This window comes from Brassica napus, unplaced genomic scaffold (assembly GCF_020379485.1).
Source record: "Brassica napus cultivar Da-Ae unplaced genomic scaffold, Da-Ae ScsIHWf_2612;HRSCAF=3361, whole genome shotgun sequence".
Lineage (NCBI taxonomy): Eukaryota > Viridiplantae > Streptophyta > Magnoliopsida > Brassicales > Brassicaceae > Brassica > Brassica napus.
Window position 1 is genome coordinate 1 of NW_026015914.1, and position 15,376 is coordinate 15,376.

The following is a 15,376-nucleotide window of genomic DNA, read 5'->3' on the forward strand; positions in this document are numbered from 1 at the left end:
GCGCCTCCTGAATCATTTATGCTTCCTAGACAAACTCTCTCTCCTCTGTTGATCACACTTTCATGATCCAACGAGAGTACTTCTGAAACATGTCTGGTTCTGATTGAGATCGTATTCGATCCCCAAGTCCACGATCCCGCTGTTGAACGCTTTGCTCCCTGTAGTTTCCCACTTCCAGATATCTGCATCTTCAATGTACTCAAAAACAACGCCTCATTCTCTTGAAATCATTCCTCTCTCCGTTTCCTCCTCCAGACTCTTCCATGAGCTTCTGAGTGATGAATAGTCAAACGCAATGGTGGCACAGCTTCTCCCTATGTCCAAAACTTTGGCGACGTTCTTACAAGTGGAAGAGACATCTCCAAAGCTCTCAATAGCAGTTTAATGGTGGTCGAGGATGACTATTGTCGACGTTGGGAGAGACTTGCTGGACAAAACCGGGCGGTCCTGTGAAATCGAGAAGATAGAGATGGCTGATTTCTTGAAGAGGAAGCTGGCTGATTGTGATTGGAGACTAAGACTGTGTTTGGGAAGAACAGCGAAGGGATTGAGTTTGCTGAGAAGTAGAGATGAGGGGTCAAGGCTGCGAACACACAATCATGGCAAGGATAATGGTAGAGAACCGCCTTCTTCTTTTCCACCATCTTCACTCCAAGATTCACTCTTGAACTGAAGACAGAAGAGCTCGACGCTCATGTCAAAGAGCTAATCCGAGATGACTTTGGCAAAGAATGAATGAGTTATGGGAAAACGATAGACTAGAGAAGTTCCGAGCAGAGAGAAGCAGTAGACGATGACGGAAGAACTCTGTCAGACAAAAACCATCGAACTAAGGGAACCACATTCTCGTGAAAAAGTGTAAATGACGGAAACACCCTTACACACCTGGCTCTGTTTCGGTCTTAAATAGCAATAGCTTCAACTTCATGTCTTCACTATCATCAACAAAAGAGACTCAGATGTCTACCAACGCCTTTTAGGATATCATTGAATCTCCACCTTATATATCAATAGTGCAGAGCATACTCATGTGTCTGCAGATAACCCATTCTGCCCACACAACACAGCAACACTAACCTTGCACGAGAAGTAGGGTGATCTAGCAGTGCTGCATTGTTGATGAAAGACCCTCTCCCTTCAATGTTTTTAACAACATATTAACAGATCCCGATACCACAGGTTCTTTGCACACTGTAGTCATTATCACTGACCAACAATCTGCATCAACAGCACTCCCTTTACTCAAGCTACTGATAATTTTACCGAGAATCTCCAACTTTCCACTCTGACACAGCCTTTGCAGAAATATCTCTAGCCTATCCTTGCGAGGCTTGAAGCTTTTAAAAAGCATCTCGTCCAAGACAACCGCTGCTTCTTCGAACTGTGAACCTTCGCAAAGCCCATCGAAAACTATCCTATAAGACAAAATATCAGGGATGCAACCTCTTCGAGGCATATCTTCAAACAAGTAAGCTCCTTCTTTCCAGTTTTTGATTCTAAACAAGGCACCAAGTATCATGTTATAGCTTATAATATCTGGCTTCACACACCCTTGTCAACCATTTCATCCAGTACTCGATAAGCTGATTCCAAATCATTCTCAACACAGAACCCATTAGTCAGCACATTGTAAGTCACTGTATCCGGTTCACATCCCTTTTTTCTCATCTCCTCCAAGATCCCTGTGACCTCGGCTGACCTTCCAGCTTTTATAATCGAGCTAATCAACGTAGAGTAGATAGCTGAGTCTATTTTAATCTTTCCTTCGTAAGCCTCATCCTTTAGCTTAAACGCCAAACTCAGTTCACCAATCTGACATAACGCTTTGATCAACGATGCATAAACATGAACCGTGGGACACACTCCATACACTTTCAACATATGGTGCTTCATCTTCAACGCTTCCTTCACCTTAAAATTCTTGCAAAGCTCACTAACCAGCGTCCCGAAGGTTACACCGGTGGGTTTCACCTTCTTCTTGACCATTTCCTCGAACAGCTTCAAGGCATCATCGAAACACCCGCTCTGAGAGTACCCATTGATCAGTATATTGTAAGTACAAGCGTCTGGCTTACCATACTTATCAATACTCGAAAGAACTTCCTTCATCTTATCGAAAGCTCCACACTTTAAGAGGGCGCTCAACAGAGGGTTAACGGATCTGACAGTGCGTTGGCATCGGTATTGAGGCATTTCGACGAACACGAGAAACGCACGAGTGGGTAATCTTCCGCGGCCGAAGTAATTGATCACGTTGCAGAAGAGAATCTCCGTTGGGACGATTCTGTGATATAACAAACTAAGTCCCACATTGGAGAATTAGACAAAGAGTGTCTAATATATAAAGAGATGTCCAACTCTAATAGTACGAGGCCTTTTGGGATGGAAACCAAAAGTAAATCCATGCGGGCTTGCCAATTAAGCCCAAAGTGGACAATATCGTACTAATCGGATAAGAAAGAGTTGGACATGGGCTGTACAATCCCAACAGATTCTGGTATCGGACTTGAGCTGGAGGAGGACATCTTGGAGCTACCGAGTTTCGTGATCATGAGATCGTAGCAAAGGAGCGAGTATCTGAGGGGTCTTTTTGGGTTTGTTGATCCTGGATCAGGGTTTCGGAAAAGCTTAATGGCGGCGGACGGGTCATCCTCACGGCGGAGGAGAGAGGCAAGCCTGAAGGAGGAGATGTTTTTCACGGCGGACATGGTTTTCGCTTGGTAATGAAAGTCTTTAGTTCTTTTCTTAGTTTACAATCGAAGTTCAAACATTTGTTATGAAGTTCAATAGGTTTATATCAGTTTAGTTAACTTTTTATTAATAATATAATTTTTAAATATCACTAAGAAATATATAAATACTTTTTAACACTGTTTGTCATAGTTTTCACATTTTTAGAAATTATATATATTTATAAAAATTAATTTTAATTTTACAGTAAAACTTTTTTTAATTTTCTTCCATGTTTTTTGTTCATCTCGGCTTTACTGCCAAAAAATTATTTAATATTTTGTTATTTGAGTGCATTTCTCTTTCATACACATTTTGAGTTTTTAACGGTATATGAAACTTCTTGCTTTAGAGCATCTCCAAAAGACACTATGTAACTTTAAATATGAAGTCTTTTGCTCTTTAAAAAGAAATTTCAAAACTTCAAAACTTCAAATTTGAAGTTTCATATTTTTATTTGTATTTTGGTCCATACAATTACATATCACATTTATGATTCATAAATATTTTCTTGTTTCTTGTTTAATCCTTATAAAAATTATATCCCATAAATATTATAAGTTTTGTTTAAAAAATTAAAGTTTACACATTAATTAAATAAAACTTTAAAATAATTAAAATATTTAAAACTAGATTTAGATAACAAAATATACAAAAGAAACTTAACAAAAAAAACTTTTAAAAAATTACATGAAGACATAACTATTACAAAAATTTAAATATTACAACAATACTAATTGTCAGGTAACTTTGATCCGGAACCTTTAAAATTTCTAAATATCGTCCAAATTGTTTTGTGTAACTGAAGATGGTTGTTGTTGTTGATGTCGTTTTTTCGTATAATTCTTTCTTGTTCATATTGTATATATTCACGAGTATTAATATCGTCGATAAAAGTTAATCTTTTAACAGTATTTTATGTTTCTCTTTTACTTCTCTGTTATGATCTAATGTATTTACAAGTATTAACATCAACCGATTTCAACAATTTTTATCAATAATGTACAAATTAAAAATGAGGAGAATAGAAAAGAGGTTTTGATTCCTGTGTAGAGCCATTTTTACTTCGAAATGCACTAGTAAATCATCATTGCTCTATAATTGTTCCAAAGTAAGAGCAAGAAGGACCCAACCACATATATCCCGAAGCTGTGATAGTCAAGTGATATGTTTTCTTGTTGCGTGCAAGCATGCAACACAACGGCTCAAAAATGATTACATATACAGTAAAAACTCTATAAATTAATAATGTAGGAACTATAATACTTTATAGAGTTCTTAATTTCAGAAATTTTCCATTTTTGAATATATAATTTTGTTTTAAAAATTATTGTAGAAAAATGAGAAAAATATTTCATTCATAATATTATATATTGGTTAGAGTTTAAAGATTCGGATTTTAACTATTTAATTTGATTATTTATATGTTTTGTGTATGAGGAATATATATCATATAATATAAATTTACTTTTATATGTAACTCGATGAAACTAAAATAAAATTAGAGATGAAATCCATTCTGAAGAAAGATACGCAATAAAAAGTTTTGTATGTGTTTATATAAAATTTATATATGTTAATGGAAACATATATTTACCTAAGAGTTTTCTAAATATTATTATCTTATTATTTTATCGAATTATGTCTAGTTTTACACCGGCTCAACTTGGAACCGAAAAAATTTATTAATTTATAGTATTTATTAATTTATCGAATATTAATTCATAGAGTTCATGCTCTATATTCTTTTGCTACAAGACTGTAGACAATTATACATGTTAGATGGTCACTCTTGTTCATTTCAGAGAGTGTCTCTTCACGGTCGGTTATTAAAACAAAAGAACAAGTTTTATGTAAACAAGCTTTCCGCGTGAAACGCAGCTAACCCTTCATTGGTATATATAATAATAACTATATATAATTTTTAAAAAGCTGGACTCTTAACTATCAAAAATTGAAGGGACCTTAAATTAGATACTTGTCGGTCACACGGCTTGTATCTCACTCAAGCTTCCCCTGCACTCTGGAACCATCATCGCTCTATAATTGTTCCAAAGTCAGAGCAAGAAGAACCCAACCCTATATATATCCCAAAGCTGCGATAGTCAGGTGATATGTTTTCTTGCAGCACAACGGCGCAAAAATAGTCACATATATTTTCGTTTGCTACAAGATTCTAGACAATTATACATCTTAGAACAACATTAACCGCTAATACTTGTGGGATTTTTAAGAAAAAAAATATTAGTATTTAATTATTTTATTAACTATTTTAGTTTTTCTCTAAACACGTTGAAACATTGCCTAAAAGACAACTGTCTTTTTAAATACCAAACCGGTTCTAAAAAATTAGTAATTAAGAACTTGTGTGCTGTTTGATAAAAAAAAAAGAACTTGTGTGCTGTTTCTCTTTTTTAAATTATTATTATTTATTTATTTTTATCTTTAAGAACTCCTTTTCACTTCCATGTTAGAAATGCTCTTAGATGGTCATTCTGATTCATTTCACAGTGTCTCTTCACGGTAGGTTATTAAAACAAAATAACACATAAGTGCATCGTACTCAACGAATTTCTTCCATCAAAACAAAGACAGCTACATGCACAAACCATGTACAAATATATAGCGCTATTTATAAAAACGAAAAATTGTTGAAAAAGAGAAAAAGAATAGGAAATTGTAAACTGATTATTACTTAAAACATTCAAAAGTGTAAAAAATTGCTCTATACTTGTCATTTTGTGATTGATATATTTAATTAAAATCAAATCTTAGTGAAATATTAATATTATATACTAGGTATTTTGGACGCACATGCGGACATAAATTTCTTATGAATACTTATTAGTTTATGTTTTATTAATCTAAAACTAGCATAATAAGTTATTATTTGTGGTTTTAAATAATTAAATCAAACATCAAAATATTTCTATATGTCAAATATTTTTTTATCAAAATATATACTTACTATTATGTTAATTTTTTTTTAAAACTCATATATTAGAAATAGTTTAGAAAATATCTTTATATAATTTTTTTGCTTGACTAATATTTAATTATCAATTGTTTTTTATCTTAACTTTTATAATAAAATATTGTTTTCAGATAACAACACAATATATATAAGTATAATCTTATTTTTTATAATTCTATTATATTATTTTATAATCAATTATGTAATGTAACATATAAACTTTATACTATTAAAATAAAATTCATTTTTAGTTATATATAAAATTCAGTAAAGATATTGTTTAAAATTCGTTTTTAATATAACATAGAAATTTAATATTATTAACATTCGTTTTTAATTATATACAATATTCATTAAAAATAATTTTAAATTAATATATTAATAACTCAGCTAATAACAAATAATAAATCAATGATTTAGCTAAAACATAATAAAAATATGACAAGTAAGCAAAATTACCTAAAATCATGGAGAAGATGACAAATAAGCAAAATCACTTCATAAATAATAGTATAGATATTTAGATACTTGATATAACCGATAAATAGTGTTTATACTAGTTTTATATTTTAGAATTTTTTGGCACCATACTAAATTATTTGCAACTATACCTTCTCCATGTCCAATCAGTGGAATTAAACTTTTCTCTAATTAAATACTATAATGTTTCTACGTTTATAGTACGAAATCATGTCCCTCTAATATTCTACAAATCTTGAAAAATCTTATAAATATCGCCTATGATTATAGTCATGATGATCTAATTGTTGTTATCCGCTAAGAGTTTTAAAAGAGAAAAAAAAAAAGATAGTTTGAGGAATGTTTATCTTTTTCCTTTTTTACTTAAATTGTGGATGAATGTTTATCTTTTAGTTAGATAAAGGGATTTTCACCTGACACCCGACTCATAGAGAGACTAGAGCAATAGAGAGGAGACGTGTCCCAGTTAAACTTTCACCTATATATAAATCACAGCTCTGTCACTTTTACCCCAAATATCCTTTCTCTCTCTCTCCTGGCTTTCTCTCTCTTGTCTATTTCCAGATCGAATTTTTGGTCACAAAATGCCTTTGTCACGGTCCCTCCTATCGCGGAGATTCTCAATATCCTCGAGGGATCATCAGGGAGACACACCAACGGAACCCGAATCACGGATGCTTCCTCCGTCGTCAAACGTCAGCGGGTCGTCATGGTCGGCGATGCTCCCTGAGTTGTTAAGCGAAATCATACGGCGCGTGGAGGACACGGAGGACCATTGGCCTCTGCGTCGAGACGTGGTCGCCTGCGCGTGCGTATCGAACAAGTGGAGAGAGATCACGCAGGAGACCGTTAGATCTCCGAGAAACTCCGGCAAAATCACTTTCCCTTCTTGCCTCAAACTGGTATCATACCTAATCAATTTTTTGAGTTTTCAATTAGGGCATTGATAAAAAGTTATTAAAGGCAACTTCTTTGATCATATTGTTAATGATTGTTTCTGTAAAGTTGATTGCTTTGGATCACTTGCTACCGTGTTTGGAAGTTGTGAACTTGTTCGTTGATTCTATTTCGGAACAAGGATGATATTCTTATGAGCAATTGTCGAATTCATATATATAATAATATGCTACTGTAATTTTTAAAAGTTGTCTGAGATTTGGGTTACTGAAAATATCTGTGCAGCCAGGTCCGCGAGACTTTTCTAATCAGTGCCTAATAAAGAGGAACAAGAGGACTTCTACCTTTTACTTGTATCTCCCTCTCACACCATGTAAGTCATTCCTAAGTTTTTGTCTGCATTGAAACTAGTGGTCGGTTTGATTCTGTCAACAATGGTGAATATTACTTTATGGGTTTTCCATCTGCAAAAAAGGTATAATGTTTTGATATAATCATGTGAAAGTTTAAAGTCATGTGTTGTAATTTCTATCTATAACAAAAAAAAAAAGCTGTGAAAACGCAAATTATGATCATGTTTGATTCTGCCCGAACTGGAGAATGTGAGTTTATTAGAAGGTCTAGGTAGGTTTTAAGTGATTTTACTAGTGACTTCGTACCTACTAGTACTAGGCATGTTATTTTGAAGTTTTCTCAGTCTTTATTTCGTCAATAAATGATGTTTTATGTGGTCACCGAAAGGACTCACCCACCAGTCTTCATATATAAGCGTTGACTATTCTGTTGACCCGAGTAATAATGAAGAAGATTCTGCTCTTCTGCTCTAATAATAATAATATAGGAAACAATCAACTTGTGTTCGTCAAAGTTGAATGCATACTTTTCAGTGTGACAGTTTTCAACGCATATAAATCATATAGTTATCTGGTTAGACTCATTTTTGTACAATTGATTTAGTTTTTAATTATGTTGGTTAACTTTTGCTTTTGCTTTTGCTCACCAGCATTCACTGATAAAGGAAAGTTTCTTCTGGCGGCACGGAGGTTCAGGACTGGTGCTTACACTGAGTACGTCATTTCACTTGATGCTCATGATTTCTCTCAAGCAAGTAATGCATACGTTGGCAAACTAAGGTATTGTTTGTTCCTAGGCGGGCCGTTTAGTACATCATTATTTATCACTTGATGCTGATGAGTTTTGTATTTGGAACCTCTGCAGGTCGGATTTTCTTGGCACCAACTTCACAGTATACGATAGCAAACCTCCACATAACGGAGCAAAGCCTTCACACGGTAAAGCCAGCCGCAGATTTGCATCGAAGCAGATAAGCCCACAAGTTCCAGCAGGCAACTTCGAAGTCGGTCATGTTTCTTATAAATTCAACCTGTTGAAATCAAGAGGTCCCAAGAATGATAAGCACACTCCACTGCCCATCCTCATCACCACCACCACCACCATCATCATCTACTAACCAAAGGCTATGTGATGCAACCAAGATGATGAAAAAACCCATCAAGGACGGCTCAGGCTTGACGATACTAAAGAACAAAGCTCCGAGATGGCACGAGCACTTGCAATGCTGGTGTCTGAACTTCCACGGAAGAGTGACCGTTGCTTCTGTCAAGAACTTCCAGCTGGTTGCGACCGTTGACCAGAGTCAGCCAAGCGGTAAAGGGGATGAAGAGACAGTGCTTCTTCAGTTTGGTAAAGTTGGAGATGACACATTCACCATGGATTATAGACAGCCTCTCTCTGCTTTTCAGGCTTTTGCCATCTGTCTCGCAAGTTTTGGCACTAAACTTGCATGCGAGTGAAACCCAGAAAAAGTAAAGGGAAAAAGGTTTTTTTTTTTTTAAGTGAAATGTTTTGAGATAATCATGTGGAAGTGTAAAGGTATGTATTGTATTTTTTATCCGGTGAACCTAATAAAATAAGCACATAATTATTTCAATACCTTAAAATTGTTGTAAACAGAAGGTTTCGAGTAAGGGTGGATACTTTATCCGATATCTGAAATCGCATCCGAACCTGATCCGAACCGAAATCCGAACCGAAATAGCAAAATATCCGAACGGATCTTGAATAAGGAGAGATTGGATATCCGAACCCGAACGGATAATATCTGAATTCGAATGGATATCCGAAAAAACCCAAACATATGTATAATTAACCATATATTTCTTTTTACATCTTTCATTTTATATAAAATATTTATATTGTACTACCATGGTTTAAGTTCATATAATATACATGGAATTACGAAGAAAATGATTTGCTACTCACTTAAAATGCATGTCAAACTTTTTATTTCAAGAATTAACAAAAAGTTACATCCAAAATTTAAAAACAATAACCAAATTAATGTCTTTTTTTAGTTTCAAAATGTTATGTTCAAATCTATTAACCATTCAATCTATTAAAAATAAAAAATTAGTTAAGTGAAAGTTATATTTTTAAATACAAGAAATTTGAGAAATGAAAAATTTAATATTTTTTTCAAAATCTAAATATCCGAACCCGATCCGAAATAACCGAACCCGAACTAAAAATACCCGAACCCGATCTAAAGTACAAAAATACCCGAACGGGTTCTATACCTCTATACTGAAATACCCGAAAATCCAAAATACCCGATCCGAACCCGAACGGGTACCCGAACGTCCACCCTAGTTACGAGGATATAACAGCTAGAGATATGTGGGTAGTAGGTGGAGGCTGGGACCTAACTCAGATCGCTTTATTTGTGACTGATGAGACAAGACTGGAGCTTGCAGCAGTAGTGGTTGATTCTGTTACGGAAGGTGAGGATCGGTTAGCCTGGGGGCACACTAATAATGGGCAATTTACTGTAAAATCAGCTCATGATTTGATCACGCATGATGATACCCCAAGACCGTATATGGGAGTGTTTTTTAGAAGGATGTGGCATGTTGTGGCTCCTGAAAGAGTGAGAATATTTTTTTGGTTAGTTGGACAACAAGCAATAATGACAAATGCATAGCGGTATAGGTGGCACCTTAGTGGGACTGATGTGTGTCAAGTCTGCAAAAGAGGAATTGAGACGACTTACACGTTCTGAGAGATTGTCCAAATATGAGTGGAATATGGGAGCGACTTGTCCCAGCAGTGAAGAGGTACTCATTTTTCTCAAAGCCTTTACTTTAATGGCTGTATGAGAATCTGAGAGAGAATGGAGTAGGGAGAGGAGTTATGTGGTCTACAAGCTTTGCGTTAGCTATATGGTGGGGATGGAAGTGGATATGTGGTAATGTATTTGGTGAGAATTAGGCATGGGCGTTCGGTCCACCGATCGGTTTCGGTTCGGTTATATCGGTTGTTCGGAACTGAGTGTACAAGTACCATTCGGTTTTCCAAAATTTTGGTTTGGTATCGGAAGCAACCGGTTTCGGATCGGTTTGGGTGAAGCACTAAAAATCCGGTGAAGTCCAATTACACTTTCGGATCAGTCCGGTTTCGGTTTTTAACAACCAAATACAATCATATATAACCAAACTAACCGAAAAAACCGGAGACAATCATATATAACCAAACATCCGAACATTTCATTGAGGCAAACATAAGTTCAAACACACCAAAATTCCAATAAAACACAAGTTTTAGACACAACAAAACAAGATATATTTGTGTCTAAACTTAGAAACAACATTCAAGCCGAAAACAAGTTCAAATTGCCGGGGAAAAAAAACACAACTTCAAACCGAGATAAAGAAAAAAAGTTTTCATGTAGCCATGATCTTCTTAAGCAACACCAAAGCCTTAGTCTTCTTCTGGAACTATTGTGTCTCCACACTCTGAAAACACAAAGTTCAAACCAATCACTAAAAACTTAACATTCATATTATAAGAAAAGAAGATTTAAAGTATGGGATTTTACCTCTTTCAAGCTTGTCAACTTCTTCAAGCTCAGCTAGTATTTGAGGATCTGAAAGCACTCTTGACTCCATTTTAATGTCTTGCTTCATCCACTGCTCTGTGCACATCAAAACCTCCACCATGTAATGGGTTAAACAGCTCATGTGTGGTTCTAGAAGCCGACCAGAAGTGCTAAAGGCACTCTCCGAAGCAACTGACGAGACTTGTAATGCTAAAACATCCCGAGCAATCTCAGACAAGACAGGATACTTAACTGAGTTCTTTCTCCACCATGAGAGTACATCATACTCTGTTCCAATCATCAGGTCAGGGTGCTCCACAGTTTCTTTAAGGTATGTTTCCAGCTCATCCTTCTTTTCTCTAACCCCTATTTCGTTTAGTTTCTGCTTGTACCTCACATCCATTCTTTTGTAACCCACAAAGTCGTCCACAAGCTCCATCCTTTCAACACTTTGGTCTCTCGGCTGAGTTGAATGGTCAGACTGAGATGATTGTTCACCTGGATCAACCCTGGCTCCATGTCGTGAACTGTACTCTTTGAACAAACTCCTCAAGAGACACATCAAGGACTCATACATCTCCTTGTAGTCAGTTGTATCTAGCTCATATAACTCTTCAAAACACATCTTTGCAAGCTCCAATTTGTTGCTGGGGTCGAAAACAGTGGCCACAATTAACATCATGTTAATATTCTTCATGCCATTCCAATACTTCTCAAACTTCTTGAGCATTTTTGTCACCTTAGACCTCATCTCCGAATCAGAGCTGCTGGAAAGTCCTACCAGATTAGTCGCAATGGTTACAATCTCACCATAGCACCTATGGGAAGTGAGTGAAGTTGAAGTTGAGACCACCAGTGTCGAGTTGTAAAAGATGAGCAGAAATCGACACAACTTCTCAACAGCATTCCAATCCTTTAGCTGAGGAGGTCCTACCCTTTTTTCTCCATTTTCAAACTCGTTGAAATGATCGTTGTAGAGCTTGTCTTCTGCTTCCATCTTATCGAAAGCCACCTTGAACTTTATAGAAGTTGTCAACATTAGATAGGTTGAATTCCACTGTGTCTTGACATCCAACAGTAGGCTCCCCCTTGTAATCTTACCAGAGTCGACTTTTAGCTCAAAAGATCTCAACCTGTTAGTATGTGATCTAACATAGGAAATAGCATTGCGGATATAAACCACATTCTGATCTATTTCAGCCATTACATCCCTAACTATCAAGTTAATGATATGGGCACTACATTCCATGTGTAAAAACTCTCCATCTAACACAAAAGTCTGATCAGAACCTAAAGCAAAACTACTCTGAAACTTCCTCAAAGCTGAACTATTGGCAGTAGCATTATCCACGGTTATGCAAAAGAAATTTATTATTCCCCATTCAGACAAGCACTCTAGAAGAACATTTGCTATAGTCTGACCTTTGTAATCCGTGATGTGTTTGAACCCTATGATCAGCTTCTTTAGCTGCCAAGAAGCACCAGTGTAGTGAACTGTGATGACCATATAACTCGCACCTATAACATTGTACATTAACAACCCCATGATCAGCTTTCTAGTATGTATACAAGAATCAAAAGATGTCAAATGTATAAATGATTACCTGTAGTTGGAGAATCCCAAATATCCGTTGTCAAAGACACTCTTTGATTACTACACAAGAATCATTTCTTGAGAGCATCTTTCGTTTCCACATACATCTTGATAATGTCCTTAGTCGCAGTTCTTCTTGAATGAGGAGTGTACCCAAATTTAACCTACAACATAGAAAAGAGAAGACGTTAGTTACAATTAAACATGAAAATTGAAGACATTAGTCACAATTTACAAGCAAGACATTACTAACCTTGAGACAAAAATGTTTCCATGCTATGCTTTCAACAAATGATAACGGCAATTGTCCTATGACAACCATCTGATTTGTCGCTTCTCTCAACTGAGTGTCAGTCAACTATGCCTTCTTGAGTTTCCCTTCATCATCAATGTTTTGCTGCTGATCGTTTTGTCCAGCCGACCAAGCAAGATGGCTCTTACATTTCTCAAGATGGCTCCTTAGATTGGATGTCCCTGAGCTTGTGAGACACGAAAATGTGTTCTGACAGTAGTTGCATACACACTTGTTTCGATCTTCTGTAGTCCTCGTGTAATGGTGCCAAACGTCGGATCTTGTAGGGAGAATACGCTTCACTTTGCTTGTCGCTCCACTAGCCCTCTCTGTTTCCTTCCTCATGTCGGTAGTATCAGTGCTTGAATGTTTCCGGCATCATTTTTGTTTTGGGTTTGTTGGTCAATAACAAATCTGTAAAACATATGTTCGTAACTATTACGAACCAAAATCATAATCGATTCGAGTTAATTCAACAAAGAACTGAAAAAAAAATAGAAGAAGAAGAAGAATTGAAAAAAGAGAGAGATACCTCCGATTGGATTCTCGATTGCTCGTGCGAAGAAGAAGATGGAGAGGGTAATTCATTTATAGTGGCCAGTTTGAGATTGTTAATGATGATGATCAATAATCGAAGAGTTTTTGTTTTGGGAACTAGAATTCGTCGGCCACGCCTCACGGCTCACGTGTTCAACGAAGAGTTTTTGTTTTGTGTATATGTGTAAATGAATGTATGTATATATGAGACACGTATATAAAATGCTCGGTATGTTTGGTTAACCTGTCTTGACTTCGGGTTGAAACCGACCCGACCCATAGCCGAAATGTGTGGGCTGCAAAGTCCAATTGGTTATTTCCTTGGTTCCGCTACCGGTCCAAAACTGATACTTTGGTTCGGGCTACACTATGGGCTTCGGGTATAGTATAAAACGCCCAGGCCTAGTGATTCTGGAGGGACAGAGTAGGTTTCTTACGGAACTTAAGTAAGGAAGTGATAGTAGCAAATTAGATCGAGAGAGGGCGTGGTAACGTGAGAAACATGACCGAAATACTGGTGAGATGGACTGCCCCTCTGGAGGGGTGGATGAAGATGAACACAGATGGGGCTTCACATGGAAACCCGGGGCCAGCAGCTGCGGGGGAAGTAATGCGGAATGAGGAAGGTGAGTGGTGTAGTGGCTTTGCTGTAAACATAGGACGATGTGGAGCTCCGTTGGTGGAATTATGGGGAGTATATTATGGTCTTGTGGTTGCTTGGGAGAAAGGGATTAGGAGACTGGAGGTAGAAGTTGATTCGAAGGTGGTGGTGGAGTTTCTTACGACAGGGATTGGGGATATGCATCCGCTGTCTTTCCTGGTACGGCTGTGCCATGGCTTTATATCGAGGGACTGGTTAGTCCGTATTGTTCATGTGTATAGGGAAGCAAACCGCTTAGCTGATGGGTTAGCTAACCTTGTATTTTCTCTTCCGTTTGGTTTTCATAGATTAGATAATGCACCTATTGAGGTTGTTGATGTATTGCAAGAGGATGTTGTTGGACCTCCCCGGCTACGACTAACTCATGTGTAGACTGAAGTTTAAGTTTGAATAAATATTGGGAGCTTGCTCCCAGTTTCCTACCAAAAAAAAAAAACAAAGGTGATTGAAGTTAACCCTAACTTTCTATATTTCGGTTGACATAAAAAAAACTTTCTACTTTTCATTCTTTATACTCCATCCGTTTCTAAAAAAATCATATTCTAGAGAAAATTTTTGTTTCAAAAATACACATATTTTATACTTCCACTATAATTTTTGTCAACTGAAAAATTGTGAAGTTCAAGAACTTAAATTGCATTTTTAAAATGTTATTGGTTTAAAAATATAAAAAATATAAAATTACAAAAAACTATGCATTTATAGCTAAGTTTTAATATGTTTTATTAAAAAGTGTGAAAATTCTAAAACATAATCTTAAAAACATTAAAAATTCAAGATAAAAAATTTAAAAATTGATAAATAACAGAAAAAATTATTGATAATAAATGCAAGTAAGTAAAACTAAGCAGAACATTTTTTGTTTGAAACAAAAGGAATTATATTTACCTGAATATTTATAATGACAAAAAGAATTTATAATGATAATATCATTTATTTTATTTTATTTTTGAAAAAATAATAGCATTATTTGCACACAAAAAGGAAGAAAAAGGGCAACTCGTAAGCTAAAAGTAAAACCACAGAAATATGGTATGATATTTGTTTAGTTTAATTAATAAAAAAATAATAACTGGTAAAATAATAATGATCTTTTTTGGCTAAAATTTGGAACAATTTTGAAATTTTGCCTAAGTTTGAAATTTATTTGTCCACCTTTTACTGGATAATATCATGGTTTCTTGAAAAAAAAACAAAACAAAATTCAATCTACAACTTGATGCCTACATTATTACCATGTTAGGACTTTGATATTTTTCGATTATAAATACAATCTTAAAGAAAAAAAAAACAGAACATAGAGAGAGAGACCGATC

The 15,376-nt window shown here is 35.7% G+C and overlaps 3 pseudogenes; 1 reads left to right on the plus strand and 2 right to left on the minus strand.

The window, feature by feature from the left end:
* Positions 1-12: 12 nt before the first annotated feature.
* LOC125575285 lies at positions 13-928 on the minus strand (annotated as a pseudogene).
* On the minus strand, positions 673-2,944 carry LOC125601562 (annotated as a pseudogene).
* Positions 2,945-6,688: 3,744 nt separating this feature from the next.
* LOC125601561 lies at positions 6,689-9,034 on the plus strand (annotated as a pseudogene).
* Positions 9,035-15,376: the final 6,342 nt, after the last annotated feature.